Source organism: Nelusetta ayraudi, unplaced genomic scaffold (genome assembly GCF_046127955.1).
Source record: "Nelusetta ayraudi isolate G7.1 ecotype Tasmania unplaced genomic scaffold, CSIRO-AGI_Nayr_v1 ptg000031l, whole genome shotgun sequence".
In the NCBI taxonomy this organism is placed as follows: domain Eukaryota; kingdom Metazoa; phylum Chordata; class Actinopteri; order Tetraodontiformes; family Monacanthidae; genus Nelusetta; species Nelusetta ayraudi.
In genome coordinates, this window is record NW_027466081.1 from 1940911 (window position 1) to 1953007 (window position 12097).

Consider the following 12097-nt stretch of genomic DNA (forward strand, 5'->3'; position numbering starts at 1 on the left):
AGGCAAAGTGCAGCCATGGCTGCAGTCACAACTTCACCCAGATTTTCCATCATGGTTACAGTGTTCCATTTTGTTTCGTGGAGGTGAGCGTGCAGCTTTTCAAATATGATAAGAGAACCGCCTGTTTTGTGTCCTCCAGCCTTGTTTTTTTTTTTTTTTTTTTTTTTTTTTCTTTTTCAAAATTATACTCTTAAAATAGAGACTAGCATGGATGCTAAAGTCAGTTCTGAAGACGCAGTTTTAAATTGTATGTGTTCAAAATTTCACCACTAGGTGTCATAGTTTTGCACTGCACGTACACCGCACAAACTGGCTCCTTGCACATCTTCAGCACCGCCAGTGACGATCGCTGAGCCTCCACTGAGCAAGCAAGGATGATACGGACATCACAGGTACATCACTGTTTTGTGGACAATGTTGAGTGTCAAAGTCAAGTGCTAGTAAAGTGAGTCACTATTGGTATTTCTTCTGATGTTTTTGTTTTCATGTAAATTTCAATGTAGGCCACTACTTAAGCAGGCGTCGCAACTCTATGGGTTCCGTAATGCAGACGTGAATTGAAGTTATCAGACTTTTATGCCATGGTGAGCAATTGAAATGAATGGGCTGCCTTATTGAGCGTGGCTGGCTTGGCGGATCCTGCACCTCTATTGGTCGTACCACATGGTTCTTGCTGTCTGCTTGGTGAAGTCGTCAAGGTATAATCAAGACTCTTTTTCATTTTATGCGTCAACAGGAGAACTTCTGCATTAATAAGAGGATTATTTACATGTATTGGCATGATGACACAGCCAGTGAGCAGAGAGGGAAGACACACACAGAGCAACATTTGTTTTTCATTAAAAAGCTAATTTTTGGACGTATCCTATTTAAGAATTGGGACAGTTTCCGAGACCCATCATTGCAGGATTCTGGCTTCATCATTAATGGTTTTCCCTCTGAATTTATTGAATCATTGCACTACATTATTAGGCAACAGAACCAGAAGTATCACGTTTATATTCAAAGGTTCTTTGTGAGAGAGTGTTTTTTTTTTTAATTTTATTGAGGCAGAGTTTTATGGGAATCCCCTATTCAAAGAAAAAAAAAAGAAGAGGCTTTGTGCTGTCAAAGTTTCCTCTCACACATCCAGCTGGGCGCAACCGCTCCTCACGCTGCTTGGAGCCAATGACAAAAGCTCTTTGTGGAGTTTTTAATGCTGCTGCACTTGTGTGTGTCTTTTATAGAATTCAGTGCTACACGTGGAAAAAATGCTTCAGTTCTCTTTCTCGTAATCTGATTTTGACTGAGAGTGTTTTTTCATCCAATACAAACAGTTTGCTAATCTTGCTCATTATCAGTTTTATAGCGTCAATCATATATTCGAATCATTGCCACAAGCTCAAAAAACATTACATCCTGCTCACAGGAAATTGAAAGTACACATCATCCCAGCATTTGGCTGGTGACATAATTCTTAAATGACCCAATCTCAAAGTGCCTACTGGAATTATGAAGCTCTGTGTCCTTTGGAGACCACACTTTACTGGTGACACATACTGTTTAATTATATTTGTCCGACTGAAGTCCTGACTTGGACCAAATTTTAACCAGTGACGAGCCAGAACATCTTTCCCCAATGAGTGGAGCAACAAAAAAAAAAGGGAAATTGTGATGGTGCATCTGCACAAAATAAAATGTTCCATCCACAATCTGAATCATCCTTTGGTTGCAATGTTCCCACCAGCTCCTTCTCCAAAAGCACTGTGTTACTGGGGGCAACAGCTGTGTGCATTGTTGTATTCTCTCCAAACTGTCTGGCAACCAGGACGGTGAGAAGATCTCTTGCAATGATTAGCTTATGTGCGTCACTAACATCAGTCCCACAGCGTAATAATATGGTCCCGTCACTTTGAAGGTGGAAGTGGTGTCCCGAACTGTCCATAGTGTCTGTCTGTTAACAGTTAGCATGCAGCCTGATGTGTCCTCATGCAGCTTCCACACAGGAACACAATGGGAAACCTTTTGGCCCAATGTTTAACGTCCGCCAACTCTCGAGTGAGATAACATGCTTCTTTCCCCTGGAGAGCCAAATTGAACAGCCTGGGAGATGCTATGTGAATTTAGCATGCTAAACAGCTAGCACCTTCTCAGCCAAGCTTCCCGTCCTAGGGAGATTAACATGTCTTTTTTTTTCCCATTTCCTCGTTGTTTTAAATCATTTCTTTTACTCTTCTGCATAACAGCCTGATGGCACAGCTAGCTAGCTCACTTGCTCTGGTCTCCGAAGGCTGCATTTTCAGTGGGCGGAAGTGAAGTCATGTTTCCTGTGGTGCACAGGTAAATCGTCCTCAAGCGATCTCAGCTATTTTTTTTTTTTTTAGCTATTTTTCAATTATGGTAAAAATTGCACCGTGATGGTGGGACTTGGGTGTTTTTTTTGAATGGTCTGTTGATGAAGTTGTCAACAGAAAATTGGGCGTTTCCTTGAGGGCCCTTAACACGAACCAATTTGTTTCAAGTTCAAACAGCTGCTCGTTGACACATTAGTGTTGCTTGACAAAAGGTCAGCCGCCGAGCCCACATTAGATGGCGACCTCTGACCTGCCATCAAACAGACATCCTTGAGTTGCCTTGGCTGTCCCTGAACACACCTACGAGCTACGCACACTACCACAGAGGCACGCGGACGCACGTGTCCCGTGGAGCGCCGCATTCCATCCCCTGGAAGTTGTGTTTGCCTGCACTGCCATGTTGGACCATTTGATGTGCTTCTGCTGTTACGTAACCGCAGCTTCCCTCTGGTGAACCGTTAGAGCAGAACAACCAGAGTCTTAAACATTGTTCCACTCTGTCAAATACTTGGCTGCACCCGTCCCCCCTCACTGCTCGATTACACTGCACAGCCGCCTGGAAAAAGGATTCCCTTGGAGGTAAAAAGATTAGAAGATACCACTGAAGCTGGTTTTCAGGGCCCATAATCTGCACATTGCCAAATCCTTTTTTAATCCTGGACTCTAGTAGAGGATCATGTGTGTCGAATTATCCAAAATACTCTAGAGGTGGCCAGAAAACTGCATAAAACAATTTTTAACCCTCTGTTTGCAGCCTCCCTCGAAAACACTGAAGTTTCAGCTCCCTGTTAAAACTGAAGCTGTATTGGACCTTCCACATTTGGAAGTAGACAAGAACAGGTAACTAACTCAACAGAGAATGGAACCAATACCTGACGAGGGATGGGGTCAACAAGCTGGGAGAGATATCAGTGCCCTCTGTGACATCACAACCGGCTGATATTCAGACCTTTGTATTCTATCACACGTTACAAAAAGTTAAGTAAAAGATTGAATTGTCTTCTTTCTGACTGGATAGAGTAACATTGGTATTATGCATAAATACCAAGGATATTTTTTTGCATAATTTGGAACATTTTAATGAGTCGTGCTTGTTTTCAAAACTGGTTCAACACTGATTGCATAAGCAAATAGACAATATTCAGCTGTAGGATGTCAGTGCAAGCTTTGCATTTGCGATAATTTAACAATGCCTGCATAATAGAACACAGCATTGTGCTTGAAATTGAGGGAGAGGGAAGAACAATCTGCAAGTCTGGTTTAAAAAAAAAACAACAGAAAAACAAACAAAAAAAAAAACATTTCCAGATGTCAAGCGGTTCAACTCATTTACTTGAATCATGGAAATTATAACTTCTCAAGATAAATACCGCCGATGGCTGCGGGGTGGAAAAGGCAACGGTGTCGTGAGTCAACCTCGGCGCATGTGCCACTGCGAAGCGGCGCGAAGGGACTTTTCAGGACAACCCGAGCGCCACGACGCACCCAGAGTTTCCATGTTTCTTGTCTCCGCTGAAAGCCGTGTTTTCATTCATGAATATGCACATATGGAATTTATCGCGCCGCAGCCCCCGGCTGCTGGCTGCGGTATTAATAGGGTCCAGCTGTCAATTAAAGACTAGGAGTCGTTCAATGGAGGGTATTGTTCAGCGGCGCTGGTGAGTCAGAACAGCGGAGGGGTGGCCGCACTTGGCGCTGATGTGAAACACCAGAAGCAGGCGGGAGCAAGAAGTTTTTTTGTTTTTTTTTTTGAACTGGAAGGACACGTTCCGTTGCGGGGGGACCGGCGGGAGCCAAAGTAGAAGCAGCTTATTTTATTCATCTCAGTTTATCCGCTTGATTCGTCGAAAAATCCATGAGGGGAAATTCTGGGCGTACAGCCTTGAGGGAGAGAGGAATCAATACCCCTCAATTCTGTGCGGCTCATGGGCGCATCGTCTCCTGCCCACCTCCCAGTGAGATGAAACGGGCGATTGAGGGGGAGCGTGTGGTCGGTTACGCCATCGTTGTCATGTAAAACGAGGCGTAACCAGGGTCTGGGGGTTGGACCCTGAAAGCCGGAGTGGGTGAACCAACCCAGTGGAAAGGCTGACGCGGGCGGCGGTGTCAGCGCGCTTTGAAAGATCTCGGCGGTTTGACGTTGAAGAAAGTGAGAAAGAAAAAAGCAAACGCTGCATGTAAAAGCGAGTGGGGGCTTTCACAAAGAAGTGATTGTTATGCTTTATGTTAAGGTCCTTGCAATTAACAATAGTATAGTGGTGGTATTAACACTTATCTAGTCTTATAAACACAGTTTACAGGGGACCTAATTACCTAATAACAAATGCTTATTATAAGGACCCTAATTTAAAGCGTTAGCAAAATAATTGAGCAATGAGTTGGGTGGAGATGTTGTCTTGATTGCTTTTAATGTTCTACTGAAACGTTCTTGTTAGCATGAAAAACACGGGAAAACACACAGTTCTGATGATCTATGTTGTAAGATCACCTCTGCCACCACGACTCTCTTTTTCCCGATGTGCAGTCAATTATCTATTTATATTGTTAATAATCTAGACTTGAGAGTCAAATAAATTGGGATTAAGTCGTGTTTTCACAGATGCAACTTGTTATTTGGTCTTGTTAGTTTTGGAGTTGCTGTTCGTCCAGTTTCCTCAATTACACTTTTGCTACACTTCCTGGCGACCACTGGAGCATTTTGCATCTCCGTAATGGTGATGTGACTCGACCCGCGCCAACCTCCCGCCCGCGGAACAACGTCCCTCTGGAGTAGAATCTTGCTCAAAGTTGGATTGCTGCTGCCTCACACGCCGTCTGCTGCGGTCAGCGACGCCGCCCCCACACATCCTGACATATTTATTGTCCTGCTGCTCCGGACAGACCGGACACGCGCGTCTTGAACTCGACATTTCGCCACGGAGCTAACAGCGAACTGCGGCTCCTCGGTGGCAGTCGGCAATATCGGTGCCGAGTGGCGATAAGAGTGGGCCGATTACTGAGGTATTGCAGCTGCGCTCTGCATGTGCACTTCACATTTCCACCTCGCCGCTCTGCGAGGGCCTCAGACATTTTTGTGCCTTTCCCCCCTCTCGTGGACGGCTGTCGGACCGCTCTGCTTCTAATTTGCCTCTTGGCTTTGCGGAATCCCTCGTCTTCTCCGAAAACTGACCTCATAAGCATGTCCAGGAGAATGGCCAATGTCATCAGTCCATTTTGTTTGGCTATCGCCATTGCTGCTTCTGTCGCCACAGCGAAAAGAGCGTATTTGAAGAGGATGTTTTCATTTTGTTTGTTTTTTTCCCACTGGTTTTGAAACTGCTGCCCTTTCCAAATTATGGTTGCCATTGTTTATTTGGCCGACAAAGTAACGAGCTGAAATAAAACCGACTTTTTGAAAATCCCCTTGAATCGAGGTGGGCGCAGCCTCTCGCTGTGCAACAATCGCTAAATGAAAGGCAGGTGCGAGCCCGGCGCCTACCTTTTGTCATGACTGCATATTTCATTCTGTGTCTAGAACTTCTTCAGACGTTCGAAATACTAAGCTTTGCAGTTCTGACACGGCGGGTAATAAAATAATGCACCCTAAGCCTCAGAAGGGATAAGGAGTAGAAGGAGAAGAAGTCTCACAGAACTTGATATCAAACAGATGCAAAATGTAATGGGGTCCGTCCTCCGCTGCTTTCAGATTGAAGAGGCCCGGTTCGTCCCTGCAGAGGAAATAGTCTGTATAAATAGTTCAGACCTTTTGTTTCCCCCCGTGGATTTGTCTCCATGGCGACCCGCACACACGAAGGGACACAGAGAGACGAAAAACCTGCACGCAATGCAAAGACGCACAAGCAAATAAAAAAAACCTCGCCGACAGTTTGGAAAAGGGCTGTTGATGATTTTGACAGGGAACGGAAATGATTTGCTTCATTCTGGGAGTGAAAGAAGGAGTTTGTTACCACCCTGGAAATCTCCGGCGACGGCTCTCGGGTGGTGGGGCAGAAGCTCAGGTGAAGCCGAGACAGGTTCCAACTTATTATCTTCACCAGCCTGTAAGGTGGCACCAGCAACAATCTTTGCTGACGCGCTGATGAACGCAGCACTCTAAAGCTGTGGCTCGAACTCTTAGTTCACATGCAGACTGCTGGTTAGGTGGTGAAAAAAAAAGCAGAACATTTTATACAAATTTTCATGCCCAAGAAAAAAAAACAAAAAAAAAAAACTCAACTCAGTCTGGATGTGAATATATTGACCATTTGTCTCAGAATCCAGTCTCGCCGCTTCAAAAACCAACCCTGACAAATCTTTTGGCCCGAAAACGCCACACGTCGCATGAAGCACTCTGGGATTCTGTGAAGGTTTCCAGGGATGTGATGGTGATCTGTCGCAGGGACGACATCCTGTCTCCTCACTTTCATGTTCCCACTCTGCTCCCCATCCCAACGCTGCTCTCCATGCCACAGGCATCTGTTTGCAGTTTACCGTAGCACCGCTCGCTCATGCGCTCGCGCGCGCGCGCGCACACACACACACACACACGCGAGCACATCTGGTAGTATGACCACGCATTTATGTAACAGTGTTAAACGTATGCCCCATATCAACATACACGCAATACATCCCATCTGTGCTATTCAAGCGTGACCTCACGCAAGGCAGCGGGATTCCGCAGCGCTCAGCTCCACCACCACCACCTTTCCATTTGCAACAATGCATTATGTACTTTATACCCTGCAAAACAAAAAAAGTGACAACTGAATGTGCAATACGGTTCTCTCACTCACCGGTCTGAAAAAAAATAATTCCAGCCTCTCTCTACAGTATTTCTACTCGCTGCTCTGAATGGGACTCATCACTTTTGTATCTTGTGCCAATTGGATGGTGTGATTTGTGTTGTGCTTAGTGCAGAGGTCTGCAGTCTGGAGCTGCATGAGGCTGTTCTGCGCCTCTGCAGTGGCTCCTTTTGCATTGGAAAAACAAAAAAACAAAGAACAACAACAACAACCAAATAACAAATGCGTTTTAGACACTTTTATGGCCCCGTTTACAAGGAGAGACATTTTTTCTTAAACCGAGCTTGTTAAGAAAAGCATTTGAAAAGAAGATTACACAAAGCCGTCTCCAAAAATATCCGCATGTGCACGGAAACGCTGGAAAGTACTTCTGCCAGGCCTTAGGTGGCGCTGTGGTTTTTTCTCCCTGAAGGCGGAAGAAGAAGACCTGGTGCCCGGTGTATTTGCAGGTCATGGCGAGATGGTATCAAAGATTCGTAAGAAAGTCTTGAAAAATCCTGTTGAAGACGACAAAGAGGGTGGCTAACACTGATAGAGATAAGCAATGATTTTAACCTATGTAACATCCTTAGCCTCCAAAACTGTATTCTTGACCGGTACCGTAACTTGAATACTGATCCTAACTGTGACTTGGACCCCAATCCTAAACCTAACCGCCACCCGAGTCCTGATCCTAAACCTAACCGTTGATTGACTGATTGATTTTATTTGATTCATGCTTGCAGTGAAGCCTGGTCTACTCGGACCCTCCATCTCTCCCGACGAGAGTTGGAAAGAATCTACGAGACTTCGTTAGAATCTACGTCACTTCCTTACGAATCTTTGATACCATCTAGCCATCACCGTATTTACAGAAGTAGCAGCTCGCTTAACATAGCACCGCGAAGGCGGCAACGATCGGTGTGGATAGACGTCAAAGTTGAACTTCTGCTTCGAGTTACTTACTCACTGTCTCCGCTATCTTTGCGTCGCACCCACAAAGGTTTTTGCGCGAACGATATGCAGGCGCAAAAACGCACAGAAAAATGCGGCACCCGATGAATCGGAAGCACAAATTGCACTCTTGTAACCCAGACGCGTTTTGCGACCTAGATCGTCAGATATTGTAATGTTGGGGCAAACGTGAATCACCACAAAAAAGGTTTTGTGGCTCCCAGTGTGTTCTTTTCAGGGGGAAACGGGTCCAAAGATTCCATGGCGCCCGAATACATTTACAGCGAATATCAACACTTGAGTTGATAATTACTGTCAGTTAAAATATTTTACTCATTCTCGTTGAACTGCTGTTTCAATGAAGTAACTAAGACTTGGAGAAGCCCCCCACTCCAATGTTGTTGGGAGAAGTAATTTAGCTGCTGGGTGTGTCTCCTCAGGAAGTTTTGGTGGTTCTGAGCTTAATCAGATGATAACAGCCCCTCGTTGGATAAACTGCCGGGGTTTCCGAAACAATTTGTGACTGTGTCTAGGCTGATAGGAGAAGCATGCTGATAGGCTGCTGATATGCTGAGAAGGCCGTAATATTTGACTGACAGTCTGAAGGGTCCCTTCACCCTCTATGGATTCATATATGAGAAGGTGAGCTTTGACTTGGAAATTGTGGATACGTGTGTAGAGAATCCCAAAGAATCCCAGACATACATCCCATACGTTTTAAAAAATATATATTTTATCATGTTTAATGAGCTTTAAGGTTTTTTTAATTTTAATTTTCCTGCAAGTCGCAAAATACAGTGCAGGCAGGCACCACAATATTTTATCACTGTTTAATAAATAAGTAATACTCTTCAACTCATTTACATGTTAGTTGGGCTAAATGAAAAAAAAAAAAAAAATGGGTGCAGTCCAGTGACAGACCAGCCAGTGTTTAGCTTAAGACTTGAATAACAAGTGAATATTTGCTCAGACAACACATGCCGACGCAGCAAGGGGAAATGAACCACCCTTGCACAGCAAATATTCCTTCATTAGTGTTATCATGGCCTCTCTTACCTTTTAGGCAAACCTGGAACCATTAATGATCATGTTACTATGGATGAATAAGAAAACAGAACAATATGCCAATTATTATTTCTATTTTTTAGATAAACTGTAGACACTTATTTTTTCAATGTAGAATAAAGAAAAATCTCAACATAGGGTTATAGAAGTAACAAAAAGAGGGCCATGAATTTGCCACTATTCAATTAGAATGAAAAGAATAACCACTGTGTGCCTCAGTGCTTAAAATAACTCTGGCCAACAGTCAATCAAGAGGACAGTGGCAAAATGTTTCCAATGAGAAAAGTTCTTGTAGTGCTATTCTCACACACTTTCAATGTAAAAATGCCAATGTTTCCTGATAAAGCTCTCACTGGTAAACAATCTATAACAAGCCGTTCCCCTCAGCAAGAGCTGCAATTCTTCATCCTGCGCTTGCCCTTGTGGATTTACTGGTTTCGAGAACTTCCCTAGGACGGAAAAGGAAACTTACTGGTTACATAACGCTCCGAAATTTGAAGACCAACTGAAAATGCTGCAAACCAGAGGATGGCAAGCTGTCCGAGTGAAATGTCAGATCTGAAATCTGGATTATATATTCTATTTATTTAATATAATATTTCTGTTGCATCTGTCATCTGAAGTGGAAATGTAAGGACGTTTTCCATGGCATAAAGTCAAAGTGAGGTCACTGTCGACGGTAAAATGAACTAAAAATAACTTCACCATTAACTTTGAATAAACATGATGATTGGCCAGACTTTTTGACTCACTGGGTGTGACTGAGCTAAAGAGAGAAGGTGGACAGAGCAGCACGTCTTCTGTTGTTTTTCTTTCCTCAGTGCGAGAGGCTACAGAATCTGTTTTACTGGTTTGGTTCTCTAAGGGGCGACTCCTGATGGCTCCACATGCCTACAGAGTCTCCCCCATCCGGGATGGGACAGGAATGCCTTGAGGATCCAGCTCTGGAAGGAGGAGCAGAACAGCTCAGCAGAAGAGGCCAATGGCTTTGATTTAAAGTGTCTGCCTGCAGAGAACCTTTTTCACCGAAAACGGTCCAAGCAGGAATATTTGGCATCTGACCTACTTTGCTGAGCTAACTGGAGCCTGTTCAGACAATTCACTTTTTCAGTGCGCGCAGACATTGAGTTCAGTCACTCCGGAATTGCTGCTAAAACGTGACAGTCGTTTGTCATTCCAGAGTGACACCTTGCAGTGCTTGTTTCAATGTATGTTTTTTGGGCATTATGTGCCAAAATGAACTTGTTTTCCCAATTGGTCAGAAGTTTCTGCCGGTGCAGTTCAGTGTTTTTTGATAGAAAGATGCCAAACAGCCCAACCTCACCTTCCAAACACATGGAAGGTCCACCTAAGTATGGTATCTGAGTCTCTTTATCTCCACTATTTTAGCAGGATGCTACAAACAGAGGGCTAAATGTGCTGCTTCCTGCATCAGATCGAGATTAAAATTCGAAACCCGTGAGACAGTTAGGCAAACTATTTAGATATTATGGTATGAATAGTTTCCGCAGTTTACTGAAGGTCCATCAAAGCCGACTGACATATGTTAGCCGTTCATTTTGATGCCTCATATTGCTCATTTACAGCCAATAAAGAGCTAATTCAGTGTGTTTTCAGTCATACCTCCTCCTCAAACCTGCTACATTTCATGCTGACATGCTTCAAAGTGGAAGCTTCCCAGGCCCTCCTTACGTTAGACATGTTACAACAAATGAAGCCACATGCTGATGGTTATCTCATTCAGGTAAAATGCTTCATGAGCTGCGGGTGGAAGGCTGTGATATTTGTTGTTTCCTAATATTGAACAGAATAAAGCTGCTCTGACAGTCGTCAACAATGTTCTGTTGCTACGCAGACTACAAATAAATAAATAAAATTTGGACTTGCCATATTATAAAGTTGAAATGTAATATTATGCGTCTTCTGTATTACTCACTTCTATTTGCACCTCCTTCTGTTGAACACTTCAGTGGGATGATGATACTTTCCCTACTGGACGCGGGCAGCATGAGGTAAAACTCTTCCATTCCCACCCATGTGTTTTCCTGCGCTCCAGTGGGGGGAAACAGAAGGGGTGTTGGTGGTGCTTTGGTGGAATAAACAGATGCATTTTCCCTGAGCTAGTGAACAATTTGTTCCTAATGGCCTGCCCCGCACCAGCAGGATGAAGAACAGCATTTTGGATGAGGTGGAGGGAAAGCTCATGCTTTCATTTAAGGGCTGGATCAATGTGCTGTGTTTTCCATGTTGGCAAAATGTCTCCTTTTTCTTGCATATTAATTCAAACAGCTGATGGCTTGGCATAATTGGCTACCCAAATGTAGCTATCTGCCATGTCAGATCTCTACGGTACTCGTGAACCCATCTGATGTCAATTTACTTGCCATTAAATTGGATTAAAGAGTGATATTCAATGATATATTCAGCTCAATTTATTTTTCATAATGTTGGCTTTGTCTTATTTCCCCGCCTTTTGTATTGTTTCAATGCATTATATAATTGCTTATAACATCCCGGTTTTACCACTAAGCATACCTGCATTAAATGAGCTTAGCGGAGCAGGGATGAAACTTTAACCTGACACGGCAGATGGAATCCATGAAGTTCATTTCACGTCCGGTTGGAAGGGGGCTGGAGAAATGTTGGAACTAGTAGGTAACTGCGTGAACTCTCTGTCTGTCCTCTTCAAAGTAGACCAGTGAGATTTCTTCACCATGGGGTGCACCCTCTTGACAACATAGCAGGGCCTCATATTGGACAACACTGGTCAGTGATGTCCCCCAAAGTTTGACTAAACTGGGTCCCAATTCAGTTAGTTAGTTTTTTTTAATGAGGAAATGTCCAGTTCTTGCAACCGCGGGTTCGATCCCCTGGCCCGAGCTCTTTCTGTCTGGAGTTAGTATGTTCCGCCTGTGTCTGCGTGGATTCTCTCCGGGTACTTAAGCTTCCTCCCACGGCCCAAAAAGAGACTCGCAAGAGGCAAAT